The 12,076-nt window shown below is 42.8% G+C and overlaps 1 protein-coding gene across 9 annotated transcripts in view; it reads right to left on the bottom strand.

Annotated features, from left to right (window-relative positions):
• rab27b (RAB27B, member RAS oncogene family) overlaps positions 1-12,076 on the bottom strand; it is a 214,341-nt gene that overhangs the window by 56,721 nt on the left and 145,544 nt on the right. For 5 of the 9 annotated variants that reach the window (XM_068030700.1, XM_068030715.1, XM_068030708.1 and 2 more), the window contains one exon: positions 6,817-6,897. The exons of the other annotated variants lie outside the window; for them this stretch is intronic. The gene's annotated coding sequence lies outside the window, so the exon portion shown is untranslated. The remainder of the gene's footprint in view (positions 1-6,816; positions 6,898-12,076) is intronic. 9 annotated transcript variants of the gene reach the window in all.

Raw genomic sequence — 12,076 nt, 5'->3', positions numbered from 1 at the left:
GCCCTGCCATTCACATCTCCTCTAGTCACATCTTTTGTTTCTTTACTTGTTCCATTACCACTCCCTTTAGCCTTGTACCATGAAATCTTTTGACATTTAATCTCTCCTGCCCTGCACCCTATCATAGACCTTTCCTTTGGCAAATTTGTTCGAGTTCTTTGAGGATATAACAAGCAGAGTGGAAAAAGGTGAACCAGTAGATATAGTGTATTTGGATTTTCAGAATGCATTTGATAAGGTGCCACATAAAAGATTATTGCACAAAACAGGAGCTCAGGGTATTGGGGGTAATGTGTTGGCATGGATTGAGGATTGGCTAACACACAGAAGGCGGAGAGTCGGGATCAATGGGTCTTTTTCAGGTTGGAAAGCTGTAACTGGTGGGGTGCCACAAGGATTGGTCCTAGGGCCTCAACTATTTACTATCTTTATTAATGACTTGGAGGAAGGGATAGAGTGTAGTGTATCCGAATTTGCTGACGATACAAAAATAGGTGGGAAGGCATGTAATGATGAGGACACAAAGAATCTGCAAAGGGATATAGATAGGTTAAGTGAGTGGGCAAAAACTTGACAGATGGTGTTCAATGTGGGAAAGTGTGAGGTAATCCACTTTGGTAGGAAAACTAAAAAGGCAGATTATTATTTAGATGGAGAAAGACTACATAATACCGCAGTCCAGAGGGATCTGGGTGTTCTTATGCATGAAACACAAAAGGTTAGCATCCAGGTGCAGCAAGTAATTAGGAAGGCAAATGGAATTTCGGCCTTTATTGCTAGGGGGTTAGAGTTTAAAAATAGGGAAGTCCTGTTACAACTGTACAAGGTGATGGTGAGGCCACACCTGGAGTACTGCGTACAGTTTTGGTCCCCATATTTAAAGAAGGATATACTAGCATTGGAGGCAGTTCAGAAAAGGTTCACTAGGCTGATTCCTGGGATGAAGGGTTGTGTTATCATGAATGGCTAAACAGGTTAGGCTTTTATTCATTGGAATTTAGAAGAATGAGAGGTGATCTTATAGAAACATATAAGATTCTAAGGGGGCTCGACAGGGTAGATGTTGAGAAGATGTTTCCACTAGTGGGGGAATCTCAAACTAGGGGACATAATTACAGAATAAGGGATCACACATTTAAAACTGAGATGTGAAGGAATTTCTTCTCTCAGAGGGTGGTGAATCTCTGGAATTCTCTGCCTCAGACAGTTGTCAAGGTTAGGTCACTAAATGTATTTAAGGAGGAGGTAGATAGATTTTTGAAATCTCGGGGAGCCGAGGGTTAGGCAGAGCAGGCCCGGAAGAGGAGTTGAGGCCTGGAACAGATCAGCTATGATCTTATTGAATGGCGGGGAAGGCTTGAGGGGCTGAATGGACTACTCCTGCTCCTATTTCTTATGTTCTTATGTTCTTTTTGTTCTTCTTACTACACTACCCCTTTTCACCTGTTCAAAGCCTGTTACAGTTCTACCTTTTCTCAGTTCTGATGAAAGGTCACAGACCTGAAACATTAACTTTGTTTCTCTCTCCACGGATGCTGCCAGAGCTGATGACTATTTCCAGCATTTTCTGTTTATATTTCTGATCATAATTTTGTTGAACCAATGGCACTTTGATCACTGCTGCCACTTAGATTGTTCAAGAACAGCCATAGTGGTCTTTGTAACTATCTACAATAGGTCCTGTAAAAGCAATCGTGATTGCCAGATTGATTAAATGACCTAAATATTTTGGCTAAGACAAATAACAACTGCAGTAAAACTACATCTAATTATGCCTTATTAAAACTAGCAGAAATCAAAACAGCAGCTTAGTTTGCATGCATGTATAACATCAAATGATGTCTTGTTATCGAACTTTAATGATTTACTTAATTAATGCAAAAAATAATTGGCTTTCAGACACACTGGATAGCTGGAAAGTTTCCTGTTTAATTGATTGAATTTTTGAACTCCATTTAATATTTGTATCGATTCACTGATTTCTTGCCCCTTAGCAGAATCAACCTTTAATTTAAAATAGATATCGATCCAAAAACGTGTTTCTTTCAGAATTCATATTGATAAATAGATCAGATTGCACATCAATGGAATGCTCCATTTGTAAATGTTCCATTGAGGAGTAAATGTAAAATTGGCATAATTAATGAGCTAAGATGACTAATAGCGATCATGCTGATGCTCTGAATATAAGTGCGGGGATAGCTGAAAAATTAATTATTACATAATTACTTCCACTTTCACTGAGTTTGTAATATTTTACCTGTAAACGCAGCTGCTTAGAAATGAATTTGCCCACCAACATTTGAAAACAATTACGATTTAGAGGTCTTCAATTAGCTCATAAACGAACAGCCCACATTAGAACAACTCCACAAAACAAACTAAGTAATCTGATTAACAGATATGTGGTAAACATTGTGGAAGTAGAACTCACAGGTTGAATTGAATATGTGTGGGTGCTCCTGGATGCCATGGCAATTCATGGCAACCACGTCTGTAATATCTGTGGCTTGAGCAGCTTTGGCTCAGATTAGATGAGCTGGAGGCTGAGCTGCAGACATTGTGATGCATCAGGGAGGGGGAACGTTACCTGGACACTTTGTTCCAGAAGGCAGTCACATCCCTTAGGATAGGGTCATCTGATTTGGTCAGTGGTCAGGGATAGGAGGGTGTAACTGTGAGTCAGGCAGGTAAGGGGATTGAGAAGGTGGGAGTAGAGCAGCCTGAGACCTTGCAATAGACCAATAGAGGTTCTTTCAGCATGTATGGACAAGAGTGAGGGCTGTAGTGGATGAGCAGACTGACCACGGCACCATGGTACAGGAAGCCGTTCAAGTGGGGGAAGCAAAAAGGAAAGTAGTGGTAGTAGGGGATAGTAAAGTGAGGGAGATTGACACTGTTCCCTGCAGCAAAGAGCGAGAGTCCAGAAGGCTGTGTTGCCTGTCCAGTGCCAGGGTTTGGGACATCTGCTCAGGGATGGAGAGGAATTTACAGTAGAAGGGGGAGGATCCAGTCGTCGTGGTCCATGTAGATATCAACAGCATAGGCAGGACAAGGAAGGAGGTTCTGCATAGTCAGTATGAGGAACTAGGCACAAAATTACAAAGCAGAACCTCAAAGTTAATAATCTCTAGATTATTACTTGAACCACATACAAACTGGAATAGGCAAATAAGATTAGAGAAATGAATGTGTGGCTCAAAGACTGGTGTGGTAGAAATGGGTTCCGGTTCGTGGGACACTGGCACCAGTACTAGGGAAAGTGGGGGCTGTACCACTGGGATGTCTACACCTGAAACATGCTGAGACCACTGTTCTAGCGAGCCACATAACTAGGGAAGTGGAGAGGGTTTTAAACTACATAGTGGGGGGAAGGGATCAAAGAGGAAGATGTGGTAAATCAAAGAGTACAGATGAGGCAAGAGAGAAAGGTATTAATATGGGAAATGATAAACAGACCGTGACAGGAAGGGACAGTGAGTACAAATCTAAGAGTAAATCAGCAGATAAGGCTAGAGGTTACAAAAATAATAAAAGGACAAAACTAAAGGGTCTGTATCAGAATGCACATAACATTCAAAACAAAAAAGATGAACTGATAGTGTAAATAGAAATAAATAAGTATGATCTAAATAAAATAAATACAAAAATAAATAAAATAAAATCTGATAGCTATTACAGAGACATGGCTGCAGGATGACATAGATTGGGACCTAAATATTGAAGGGTACATTACATTTAGGAAGGACAGGCAGCTAAGAAAAGGTGAAGAGGTGGCTCTGTTAATTAATGATGGTATTAGCACAATAGAGAGGGATGGCCTAAGTTCAGGATAGAGATAAGAAATGATAAAGGCAAGAAGTCACTTGTGGGAGTGGTGTACAGGCCCCTAACAGTAATCACACGGTTGGAGTGGGTATAAAGGAAGAAATAATGGGAGCTTGTTAGAAATGTATGGCAATAATCATGGGGGATTTTAATCTACATATAGACTGGAAAAGTCAGATGGGCAAAGGTAGCCTAGATGAGGAGTTCATTGAATGTTTTTGGAATAGTTTCTTAGAACAACACATTCTAGAGGCAACCAGAGAGCAGGCTATACTAGACCTGGTATTGTGCAAAGAGATTGGATTAAGTAATGACCTCATTGAAGGTGCCCCTCGGCAGCAGCGATCATAATATGACTGAATTTTACATTCAGTTTGAGGGAGAGAAGAATGAGTCTAAGACAAGTATTTTAAACATAAATAAGGGCCATTATGAGGACATGAAACCAGAGGTGAACTGGCAAATTAGGTTAAGGGATAGGTCAATAGAAATGCCGTGGCAGACATTTAAGGGGTATTTCAGAATACACAGAATAGATATATTGCAAAGAGAAAGAAAAAAAAGTTAAAGATAGTATCAAACTTAAAGAAAAAGCATATAATTGTGCAAAGATGGGTGGCAGGTCAGAAGACTGGATAGAACATAAAATGCAGCAAAGAGTAACGAAAAGATTAATAAGGAGGGAAAAATTAGAGTACGAGAGAAAGCTGGCGAGAAATATAAAAACAGATGGTAAAAGTTTCTATAGATATTTTTAAAAGAAAAGAGTTAACAAAGTGAGTGTTGGTCCTCTGGAAAGTGAGTCTGGAGAATTAATAATAGAAAATAAGGAGATGGCAGAACAGGTATTTTGCATTGGGCTTCACTATAGAGGATACAAGTAACATCCCAGAAATAGCTGTAAACCAGGAGATGGGTCGGAGGAACTCAAAAAACTAACAATCACCAGGGAAGTGGTACTGAGCAAATTGCTGGAGTTGTGGCTGACAAGTCCCCGGGTCCTGATGGACTTCATCCTCGGGTCTTAAAAGAAGTAGCTCGTGAGACAGTTGATGCATTGGTCTTAATTTTCCAAAATTCCCTACATTTGGGGAAGGTTCCAAAGTAGTAAATATAACTCCTTTATTCAAAAAGGGAGGGTTACAGAAAGCAGGAAACTACAAGCCTTAACTTGTAGCTTAACATTTATCATAGGGAAAATGGTTGAAGCTATTATTAAAGACGTTATAGCAGGGCACTTAGAAAAATTCAAGGTAATCAGGCAGAGTCAACATGGTTTTGTGAAATGTTTAACCCATTTATTAGAGTTCTTTGAAGAAGTAACAAATGCTGTGGATAAAGGGGAACCAGTGGACGTAGTGTACTTAGATTACCAGGAGGCATTTGATAAGGTGCCACATTAAAGGTTATTGCGGAAATTAAAAGCTGATGGTGTAGAGGGTAACATATTGACATGGATAGAAGATTGGCTAGCTAACAGGAAACAGAGACTAGGCATAAATGGGTCATTTTCTCGTTGCAAGATGTAATGAGTGGTGTACCACAGGGATCAGTGCTGGGGCCTCACGTTTTACAATTTATATAAATGACTTGGATGAAGGGACCCAAGGTATGATTGCTAAATTTGCTGATGACAAGAAGATAGGCAGGAAAGTAAGTTGTGAAGAGGACAGAAGAAGGCTACAAAGGGATATAGATAGGTAAAGTGAGTGGGTAAAGATCTGGAAAATGGAGTATAATGTGGGAAAATGTGAAATTGTCCATTTTGGCAGGATAAATAAAAAAGCTAATAATATCTAAATGGTGAGAGATTGCAGACCTCTGAAATGCAGCGGGATCTGGGTGTCCGAGTGCATGAATCGCAAAAGATTAGTAAGCAGGTATAGTGTTTAAGGGGAGCCGGTGGTGTAGTGATATTGGCACTGGACTAGTAATCCAGAGGCCTAAGCTAATGCTCTGGGGACATGGGTTTGAATCCCACCACAGCAGATGGTGAAATTTGAATCCAATTAATAGAAAATCTGTAATTAAAAAAAGCTAGTTTAATGGTGATCATGAAACCATTGTCGATTGTATAAAAACACACCTGGTTCACTAATGTCCTTTAGGGAAGGAAATCTGCCGTCTTTACCTGATCTGGCTTATATGTGACTCCAGATCCATAGCAATGTGATTGATTCTTAACTGCTCTCTTAAATGGCCTAGCAAGCCACTCAGTTAATGACATTTAGGGATGGGCAATAAATGCTGGCCTAGCAAGCGACGCCCACATCCCATGAATGAATGAATAAAAACAAAGTGTAATTAGGAAAGTGAGGGGAATTGAATACAACAGTAGGGAGGTTTTGCTTCAGTTATACAGGGCATTGGTGCGACTATATCTGGAGTACTGTGTACAGTATTGGTCTCCTTATTTAAGGAAGGATGTAAATATGTTGGAAGCAATTCAGTGAAGGTTTACTAGACTAATATCTGGAATGGGTGGGTTGTCTTATGAGGAAAGGTTGGACAGGCTAGGCTTGTATCTGCTGGAGTTTAGAAGAGTAAGAGGCGACTTGATTGAAACATATAAGATCCTGAGGGGTCTTGTCAGGGTGGATGTGGAAAGGATGTTTCCCCTTGTGGGAGAATCTAGAACTAGGGGTCATTATTTAAAAATAAGGGGTCTCCCATTTAAGACAGAGATGAGGAGAAATGTTTTCTCTCAGAGGGTACTGAGTCTTTGGAACTCTCTTCCTCAAAAGGTGGTGGAAGCAGAGTCTTTGAATATTTCTAAGGCAGAGGTAGATAGATTCTTGATAATCAAGGGGATGAAAGGTTATCGGGGGCAGGAATGTGGAGTTGAGGTTACAATCAGATCAGCCATGATCTTGTTGAATGGTAGAGCAGGTTCGAGGGGCCGAGTGGCCAACCATGCTCCTAATTCCTATGTTCGTAGTTTACAAATCGGACTAAAATGTTAACATAAAGCAGATAATAATACAATACCGTTCAAAGGATTGGCATCGGAGTTGACAGCAAAGATTTGTCAATTTGTCTGACTTGTCACTCTGCACACTGTGGCGTAATCTAATTAGAAAAGCAGGAAAATATGGAATAGGTTTATGACAAAATCAGTGCACTTGACTGTGAAGCTTACAGTCTACATCACCCATCTCATCAGCGCAGGAAACTCTGGGCACTTAAATTCTTCATCTGTTTCACAGATGCTGCCTGCACTGCCGATTGTTTTACAAATAAGAGCAGAAAAATGCTGGAAATACTCAGCAGTTCAGGCAACCTCTTTGGAAAGAGAAACAGAGATAGTGAGGGGAATTTTAACCCCCAAAAACAGGTGGGTTTGAATCGATTGGGGCGCAAATGTTTTAAATCTCAAACCTGCCTTGAAGCCACCCACTTTCAGTTTCAACAGCAGCGAACTGGAGTGGGGCAAAAGGCGAACGTGCTCCCGGGTGGCGGGTTGCTCATTTAAATATTTTAAAGACGTTGTGTGCCTCCGAAAAGAAAGACTTGCGTTTATATAACGCCTTTCATCACTCCAGGATATCCCAAAGTACTTTACGGTCAATGAAGTACAGTCACTGCTGTATAACAAGCAGCCAATTGACACACAGCAAGCTTCCACAAATAGCAATGTATTAATGGCCAGATAATCAGTTTTTGTGATATTGATTGAGGAATAAATATTGGCCTGAACTCTTCAGCTTTTCTTTGAAATAGTGCCATAGGATGTTTTACATCTGCCAAGAGGCAGGTGGGGCCACGGTTCAATGTCTCATCCGAAAGACAACCCCTCCAACAGCACAGCACTCCCTCAATCCTGAACTGGAATGTTATCCTTGGTTTATGCACTTAAGTCCTGGAGCAAGACTTGAAACTACAGACTTCTGACACAGCAGCACAGTGCTACTAAGTGACTCACAGTACTCACTACATTCAAATGTTATCTCCATTTTAGATCTAACCCAGCAGCTAAAGGGAGGCAAAGAAGATGTTAGTGCCTTTCTAGCACTGCCCGTGGGACTTGAAGAGCAGAGGTTTTTTTTCATTCATTCATGGGATTTGGGCGTCGCTGGCCCGGCCAGCATTTTATTGCTTTCCCTCATCAACCCCCACCCCCACCCCAAGCTATCATGTCCTCCTTCTCGTGATAGGAACCCTGGATCTCGCTTGATCAGTGGCCAAAACTCCACAGCATTTGGGAAAACCAGGACCCAACCAGAATTCCACCTCGACCCACAGCTGAAAATCCCCAGTAAATATCAGGGCTAACGTTTCAGGTCAATGAACTTCCGTCAGAACGGGAAAAAGTTTATAATTTTTAAAAATTTGTTCATGGGATGTGAGCGATGTTGGCAAGGCCAACATTAATTGCCTGTCTCGAATTGTCCTTGAGAAGGTGGTGGTGAGCTGCCTTCTTGGACCACTCCAGTCCTTGTGATGTAGGTACACACACACAGGGAGGAAGTTCCAGGATTTTGACCCAGCAACAGTGAAGAAACCCTGATATATTTCCAATTCAGGATGACATGGGAGTTTGTAGATGGTGGTGTTCCCATGCAACTACTGCCCTCGTCCTTCTAGGTGGTAGAGGTCGCAGGTTTGGAAGATGTTGCCAAAGGAGCCTTGGTGAGTTGTTGTAGTGCATTTTGTAAATGATCCACACTGTTGCCACTGTGCGCCAGTGGTGCAGGGAATGAATGTTTAAGATAGTGAATGGGGTGTCAGTCAAGCAGTCTGCTTTCTCCTGGATGGTGTTGAGTTTCTTGAATGCACTCATCTAGGCAAGCGGAGAGTATTCCATCACATTTCTGACTTGTGCCTTGGGGAGTCAGTAGGTGAGTTACTTTCCGCAGAATTCACAGCCTCTGACCTTCTCTTGTAGCTACAGTGTCCAGTTCAGTTTCTGGTTAATGGTAACCACCAGGATGTTGATGGTGGGCGATTCAGCAATGGTAATGCCATTGTACGTCAAGAGGAGATGGTTAGATTCTTTCTTGCTGGAGATGGTTTTTGCCTGGAATTTGTATGGTGTGAATGTTGCCACTTATCAGCCCACGTCTGAATGCTGTCTAGATTTTGTTGCATGCAGGCATGGACTGCTTCAGTACCTGAGAAGTTGTGAATGGTGCTGAACATTGTGCAATCATCAGCGAACATCGCCACTTCTAACCTTATGATGGAGGGAAGGTAATTGATGAAGCAGCTGAAGGTGGTTGGTCCTAGGACACCACCCTGAGGAACTCGTGCAGTGATGTTCTGCGACTGAGATGATTGGCCTCCAACAACCGCAAGCATCTTCCTTTGTGCTAGGTATGACTCCAAACAGAGAATTTTCCCCTGATTCCCATTGACTTGAACTTTGTTCAGTCTCCTTGGTCAAATGCTGCCTTGATGTCAAGGACAATCACTCTTACTTCACCTCTGGAACTCAGCTCTTTTGTCCATGTTTTGACTAAGATTGCAATGTCTGGAGCTAAGTGGCCCTGGTGGATCCCAAACTGAGCATCCATGAACAGGTTATTGCTGAGCAAGTGCCGCTTGATAGCACTGTCAACAATCCCTTCGATCACTTTGCTGATGATCGTGAGTAGACTGATAGGCAGTTAATTGACCGTGTTGGATATGTCCTGATTTTTGTGGACAGGGCATACCTGGGCAATTTTCCACATTGTTGGGTAGATACCAGTACTGGAACAGCTTGGCTCGGGGCGCGACTAGTTCTGGAGCACAAGTTTTCAGTACTATTGCTGGAATGTTGTCAGGACCCATAGAATTTGTAGTATCCAATGCCTTCAGCCGCTTCTTGATATCAAGTGGAGTGAATTGGACTGGCTGAAGACTGGCATCTGTTCCGACTAGGTAAGAAAGGGGTCTAGAAGTTCCCTCTCAGCCTTCACCTGGTCTTACCGTAACAGGGTTTAATTTTAAACACATTGTGTTTTTAGTTCCCCCTTGATGAATCCTTGTTCACTGCTTTCCAATTATAAGGTAAAGAAGCCAGCCAAACAGGTTTTCTTAGATTTAAAGAAGAAAGGTTGAAATTTATTAAACTTAAACTCTAATTTGGTTAACGCCTAGGGATACACGACGCGCCCACTGTAGCATACATACGCGATACACACATGCGGACAGAGACAGAAAAGAGCAGAAGAAATAAAGTGGAAAAGTTTGAGGCAATATCTGAAGATGGTGTTGGTTACTGTTCTTCGAGCTCGCTGTAGAGTCCTTGATTGTAGGTAGGTCTTGCTTTTCTTTGGGGCCCAGTATTCTTCTTAAACCTTGTTCAAAGTAGGAGACTTTTCTATCTTGAAGTTCACATGTCTTCAGTGGGTCCAGAGGCTTGTGAGAAAGAGATGGGAACACACAGGAGATGTCTTCTCAGTCCAGGAGCAAACAGTCTCACTCTCCAGTTCAAACTGTCTGTAAAATTCAAAAAACTTCCCACGTTGACCAGCTGGTTAGTCACGTGACCTACTGGTGTAACCACTTCTGTGTTTGTGGATTCTCCTGTCCTAGCAGATCCTGGAATGTCTCCTCTTACACACAATACCTGGCGATCAAAGTCCATTTTAGGATAAGTGGATAAGGGAAGTAACCTCTCTTGTCCCTATTGGTATGCAAATGTCCTCCGGCCAAGTGTCTGGTAGCCCTTGTAACAGGCCTTCTCTTCTTCCCAGCAACAATTTGAAATTTAATGTCCATATGGCAAAATTAATACGCCTCATTCTTGGCAGGCGGGGGCCCAGCATGACACATCTGTGATGCTGGGTACCTCAGGAGAAGGCCGAGATGGATCATCCACTCGGCACTTCTGGCTGAATATGGTTGCAAATGCTTCAGCCTTGACTTTTACACTGATGTGCTGAGCTCCCCCGTCGTTGAGGATGGGGATTTTTGTGCAGCCTCCTCCACTGGTTAGTTGTTTAATTGTCCACCACCATTCACTGGATATTGCAGGACTGCAGAGCTTTGATCTGATCCATTGGTTGTGGGATCGCTTTGCCCTGTCTATTGCATGCTGCTTCCCCTGTTTGGCATGCATGTAGTCCTGTGTTGTAGCTTCACTAGGTTGGCACCTCATTTTTAGGTATGCCTGGTTCTGCTCCTAGCAGGCTCTCCTGCACTCCTCATTGAATCAGGGTTGATCCCCTGGATTAATAGTAATGGGGGAATAAGGGATATGCCAGGCCATGAGGTTGCAGATTGTGGTTGAAAACAATTCTGCTGCTGATGATGGCCCACAGCGCCTCATGGATATCCAGTTTTGAGCTGATAGATCTGTTCTGAGTCTATCCCATTTAGCATAGTGGCAGTGCCACACAACATGATGCAGGGTATCCTCAATGTGAAGACGAGGCTTTGTCTCCACAAGGTCGGTCACTCCTATCAGTGCTGTCATGGACAGATGCAACTGCAACAGGTAAATTTGTGAGGGCGTGGTCAGATAGGAATTTTCCACTTGTTGGTTCTCTCACAACCTGTCACAGGCCTAGTCTGGCAGATATGTCCTTCAGGACTCGGCCAGCTTGGTCAGTAGCGGTGCTATGAAGCTACTCTTGGTGATGGATGTAGTAAATGCCACCCAGAGTACATTCTGTGCCCTTGCTACCCTCAGTGCTTTTTCCAAGTGGAGTTCAACATGGTAGGAATACTAATTCATCAGCTGAGGGAGGGTTTTAGGTGGCAACCAGCTGGGGGTTTCCTTGCCCATGTTTGATCTAATGCCATGAGACTTAATGGGGTCGAGAGTCAATGTTGAGATCTCCCAGGGCTATTCCTTTCCCACTGTGCTGCCACCTCTGGTGGGTCTGTCCTGCCGGTGGGACAAGACATACCCAGGGATGGTGATGCAACAGTCTGGGGCATTGACTGTAAGGTATGATTTGGTGAGTATGACTATGTCAGGTTGTTGCTTGATTAGTCTGTAGGAAGCTCTCCCAATTTTGTCACTAGCCCCCCGATGTTAGTGAGGAGGACTTTGCAAGATCGACTGGATAGGGTCTGCCTTTGTTATTTCTGGTGCCTAGGTCAATGCCGGATGGCCCGTCCTGTTTTATTCTTATTTGACTTTTCTGTGGCAGTTTGATACAACTGAGTGGCTTGCTAGGCCATTTCAGAGGGCAGATAAGAGTCAAGCACATTGCTGTGGGTCTGGAGTCACATGTAGGCCAGATCAGGTCAGGACAGCAGGTTTCCTTCCTTGAAGAACATGAGTGAATCAGATGGGTTTTTACAACAATCCGAT

This window comes from Heterodontus francisci, chromosome 1 (genome assembly GCF_036365525.1).
Source record: "Heterodontus francisci isolate sHetFra1 chromosome 1, sHetFra1.hap1, whole genome shotgun sequence".
NCBI classification, from domain to species: Eukaryota; Metazoa; Chordata; class Chondrichthyes; order Heterodontiformes; family Heterodontidae; genus Heterodontus; species Heterodontus francisci.
The sequence above is the reverse complement of the archived record's forward strand: the minus strand, read 5'-3'. Positions and strand labels throughout refer to the sequence as shown.